This window comes from Macadamia integrifolia, unplaced genomic scaffold, assembly GCF_013358625.1.
Source record: "Macadamia integrifolia cultivar HAES 741 unplaced genomic scaffold, SCU_Mint_v3 scaffold2405, whole genome shotgun sequence".
Lineage (NCBI taxonomy): Eukaryota > Viridiplantae > Streptophyta > Magnoliopsida > Proteales > Proteaceae > Macadamia > Macadamia integrifolia.
The window spans coordinates 65,475-70,844 of record NW_024868693.1 but is presented as its reverse complement, the minus strand read 5'-3'; the positions used below and the strand labels follow the sequence as shown (position 1 = coordinate 70,844).

Genomic DNA, 5,370 nt, shown 5'->3' with positions numbered 1-5,370 from the left:
GGTTGTAGTAGCACTAAAACCAAAGACTTAGTAATGTTGCTTAGGTGGATGTGATTTAAAATGTATAGCATGGCATGTAGTGCATATGATGTGTTGTGATGTGTGGACTGCTGTGTGGTCCATCTTTCTACTTACTGAGCTAGTGAGCTCATCCCACGTGTACACCCCTTTTTAGATGATTTTACAGGTCATACGGCTGAGGAGCATGGGGTGGGTCCCACAGTCGAGTTTCCTGAAGAGGACTGGTGGACCCCTGAGGAGTTAGAGCACGGCGCTGACTGCTTGTGCCAGAGCTGTGCTGCGGGACAGCAGTTCTGAGGCCGAGCTGAGCTCCACCTTGGAGGCCGTGCTGAGCTCCACTTCTGAGGCCGAGCTGAGCTCTTCCTTGTGATGCCGAGCTGGGCACAACCCTTGATGCCGAGCTGAGCTCCAGCCTTGATACCGAGCCGAGCTGTGTACTCTGATGGTTTTGATGATTTTTTGTATATACTTGATAATTGAATTTTATTCTTTTTGTGTATATATCATGCCTTCGGGCCCAAATGTATATAATTATTGTATCACCATTCGGGTATCAAGTATATGGGATTTATTCACAGGTAAAACTTAGTCTTCCGCTGATCTAATGAACTTATGTTAGTGTGCGTATGCTGTGGTGGAATACAATATCTGATGATCCTGGCAGGTTTGGGTTAACTGGTGTTAACTCGGTCACCGCTCCGGTTCAGTGTGAACGGGGTGTGACACCATACCTTTTCATCAAGGCCTCAAAAGGCCGATTACAAAAATGAGTACCCCTATCATTAATTATAGCACGTGATGCACTAAAGTGGGAAAAGATATTATCTTTGAGAAACTTGACCACCACTTTATGGTCACTAGATTTACAAGGTATGGTCTCTATCCATTTAGAAACATAATCAACGGCCAAAAGTATGGATAAATTCCCTAAGAAATTAGGTAATGGTCCCATAAAATCGATGCCCCACACATTGAAGATCTCAATTACCAAAATAGGGTTGAGGGGCATCATATTTCTTTTATTGACACGGCCGAGAGACTCGCAGGTAGGACAAGCCTTGCAAAAAACAAAGGGATCATGAAAAAGAGTGGGCCAATAAATTCCGCATTAGAGAACCTTTGCGGCAGTCTTCTTAGGCTAAAGTTTTCACCACATGCATGATCATAGCAAAAAGATAAAATCGAGTAATGTCTGATAATTTGGTTAGGACAAACTTTAAAAAGGTAAGGATTGTCCCGAAAGAAATGCTTAACTTGTGAAAGGAATTGATACCTATCTTGGGTGGACCAGTGATCTGAAGTCACACTTGAAACTAAGAAGTTGACAATGTCAGCAAATGATGGTTCACTGGACACTGCAAGTAACTGTTCATCTGAAAAATTCTCGTTGACTAGAGAATCGATAGTCAAGGAATTGGGAAGCCAGGATAAATGATCTGCAACTAGGTTTTCAATTCCTTTCTTATCCCTAATTTTCAAATCAAATTCTTGAAAAAGTAAAACTCACCTAATGAGACGGGCTTTGGCATCCTTCTTCTGAACAAGGTATCTAAGAGCGAAATGATCACTGTACACCACCACATATGACCCAACTAAGTAAGACCAAAACTTTTCTAACGCAAACACAATAGCTAAGAATTCTTTTTCAGTGGTAGTATAGTTGATTTGTGCATCATTTAGGGTCCTACTAGCATAGTAAATGAAAGTGGGCAGCTTATTAATCCTTTGACCCAAAACCACTCCTAAGGCAAAATCTGAAGCATCATACATCAGTTTAAAAGGTTCAGTCTAAACAGGTGGTTGAACAATGGGTGCATTGGTCAACTCCTTCTTACGTTGCTCAAATGATTCTAGGCACTCTTTAGAAAACTCAAAAGTTTGATCTTTGGCAAGTAGTGAAGTGAGAGGACAGGCTAACTGACTAAAGTTCTTAATAAACCTTATATAAAAGCCAGCATAGCCTAGAAAAGACTAGACATCCTTAGTAGATTGGGTGGTAATAAATATCAATTAAGTCCACTTTGGCTCTATCTACCTTAATTTCCTTATTTGATACTACATGGCCTAAAACAATACCAGATTTAATCATAAAATGACATTTCTCCCAATTCAAAACAAAATCCTTAGAAATGCACCTTTTCAAAACTAGAGAAAGATGGTGAAGACACTTAGAATAGAAATTTCTATAAATCAAAAAGTCATCCATAAATACTTCTAAGAATTTTTCGACCAAGTCAGAAAAAATTCTCATCATGCATCGTTGGAATGTAACAAGGGCATTGCTAAGCCCAAAGGGCATACGCCTGTAAGCAAATGTTCCATACGGGCATGTAAAAGTGTTCTTATGTTGGTCATCTAAAGTAATAGGGATCTAGTAATAACCATAGTATCCATCAAGAAAACAATAGTTTTCCTGACTAGCTAACCTCTCTAACATATGATCAATGAATGACAATGGGAAGTGGTCCTTCCAAGTTGCCGCATTAAGTTTCTTATAGTCTATACACACTCTCCACCCTGTTTAGACATGGGTTGGAATTAGTTCATTATTGGTATTAGGAACTACAGTAACACCAGACTTCTTGGCACTACGTGAACTGGGCTTACCCATTGGTTATCAGAAATATGATAAATTATTCCATGATCCAAGCACTTTAGGATCTCTTTCTTAATGGCTTCCATCATCACTGGATTATCTCTTATTTGGGCTTCTGCGGATGATTTGGAATCCTCCATAAGATGTATATAATGTTGCACAATAGAAGGACTTATACCCTTGATATCAGCCATGGTCCAACCTAGGGCTTCCTTGTTATCTTTTAACACTTTGAGTAATTCCATTTCCTGGCTAGAAGTCAAATATGAAGAAATTATTACTGGAAGAGTCCGGTCAGGCCTTAGGAAAGCATACCTCAAATTAGATGGCAACTCCTTAAGATCTAGTTTAGGAGGCTTAACTGTAGAAGGTTTGGGAATGGAATTGGAAGAGGTCCTAAGGGCTCCACAGGTGTGTGAAGACTCAAGACTTCAGAAATGAAGTTTTCACTATCATTATCCAACCCATCCATACATTCTTGAAATTCTGAATCAAAATCAATATCAAAGTTGGTAATTAAATATTAGGAAAATCTGAAAAATCCTCAAGCATATTGATCTCCTCTTCCGTATGTGGTTGCTTGCCTATCCTAAACATGTTAAACTCAACAGTTTGGTTGCCAAAAGATATCCTTAAAAACCATTTCGGTAATTGATTAATGCATTACTGGTAGCCAGAAATGGTCTTCCTAGAATTATTGGGATCTCATCCTTGATTGAGAAGGGCTTGGTATCTAACACAATGAAATCAGCAAGGAAAATAAATTCTCCCACCTTAAGTAAGACATCCTCAACCATCCCTTTAGGAATCTTAATAGACTTATCTGCCAACTGAAGAGTAGTTCCAGTGATTTTCAATTCTCCCAATCCTAGTTGCTTATACACATGGTAAGGCAAAAGATTCACACTTGCACCAAGGTCAAGTAAGGCATGCTCAATGTAGGTGTTGCCTATGACATAAGCTATGGTAGGGCTCCCTGGATCCTTATACTTGGTGACTATAGGCTGAGTAATCATGGAACTAATGTTACCTACCAAGAACCTTTTTTCAGGCACACTAGTAATGCGTTTGTGAATACACAAATCTTTCAGGACCTTTGCATAAGCAAAGATCTAAGACATGACATCCAAAAGAGAGATGTTCACTTTTACCTTTTTGAAGACTTCTAAAATCTTGTCCATGGAAGCAGTCTTCTTTTTGTTTACCAACCGATTAGGAAAGGGGACAAGGGGAACATGAAGTATGTTAGGGATTTTCTCTTTTTCAAAAGAATCATTTTTGGTTTTCTTAGCCAAATCATCTTCAGTTGCTTTAGGTTCATTTGACGAACCTAGAAAAAGAGGCACACTTGTGTCCTCAACAGAAGGAGAGTTAATAGGAGTAATAGATGGGGAAGATTTAGGAACACTCTATTGGTATTCTCGGCCACTCCTAAGGGCATAAATAGCATGACATTGGTTGGAGAGCCCTTGTTGGGTTTGACCTTGTACGGCATTCAATGATGCATTAGTTGGTGCTTATGAACTAACAGACTAATGCCTAAGGTTAGGTTCTGGTTGATTAGGCAATGTTCCTTTCTCCCTCTCACACAAAATTGAGACAACTTGGGTGAGTTCTCATGTAAGATTTTGATGACTTGTCATGAGGAGGGTGATGTTCTTTTCCAAATCACTTAATCTACTTGCCTCTCCAGTGTTGGTAAACCCAAGGGGTTGCTGATAAGATGATAGGAGAGGGGGCCTAGGAAAACTAGCCTGAGGTCCTACATTTGGCCTAGAAAAAATATTTGGGGCAAAAGGTTGTTGTGCAAAGAGAGGCTTTTGGGGTCCAAGTTGACCTTGATTATGGAAAATGGAAGGCCCTGCTTGGTTGCTCTGGTTCTAGGAGAAATTTCGATGATTTCTCCACCCTGGATTGTAAGTGTTATTATATGGATTATTTTGATATAAGGTATTAACACTTTCATTGGAAGTGCCCCCAGAGGTGTTGGGGAATTCTTCTAGGGGACTGGCACCAAGTGCACATCTTAACCAAATTGACTGATGATGGCTCTTTAGGAACAATAGTCTCAATCCCTTTGATTAGGCTATCCAAGTGGGTTTCCTTGGCTACTAACCCATCCACAAAATATCCTTTCCCTCCTATAGTTCTTTCACTTTATTGGGTTGATTCCCACTCATGGGTTTTGTCAGCTAAGTCAAGTAAGAATTCTCATGCCTTTCCTTCATCGGTAAAGGATGTGAATCCCCCAGGGCACATAAACTCTAACATTCGTTTAGTTAGGTAATCAATAACCTCATAAATTATTTAACATAAATGCCATAAGTCTAGGCCATAGTGAGGGCATTTCTAGAGTATATCCTTGAATCTCTCCACAAGTTTAGAAAAGGACTCACTAGGCTTTTGCCTAAACTAGAGGATATCACTTCTAAGTTTATTGGTCTTGTGAGTTGGGAAAAACTTCTTGAGGAAAACAACTGTGAATTATTCCCATGTGGTTATGGAATTTGTGGGTAACCCATGAACCACTTCTTAGCTTGGTCTTCCAATGCAAAAGTGATGAACTTAAGCTTAATAGCATCATCAAAAAGTTGTTGGATCTTAATTAGAACACATACCTCTTCAAATTCCCTGAGGAACAAGTATGCATCCTTAGTGGTCAATCCATGGAAATAGGGAAACATAGTGATGAACTTGAGATTTGAGCTCATAATTATTGCCTTGGGCTCATGGTAGAATTATGCAAGAAGGTT

General features: G+C 39.6%; 1 non-coding gene across 1 annotated transcript; it reads left to right on the top strand.

Moving 5' to 3' along the window:
* The first annotated feature begins 4,946 nt into the window (after nucleotides 1-4,946).
* Nucleotides 4,947-5,053, top strand: LOC122066463. Its single transcript, XR_006136364.1, has one exon. It is a non-coding gene; the product is annotated as a small nucleolar RNA R71 (small nucleolar RNA).
* The last annotated feature ends 317 nt before the right edge of the window (nucleotides 5,054-5,370 follow it).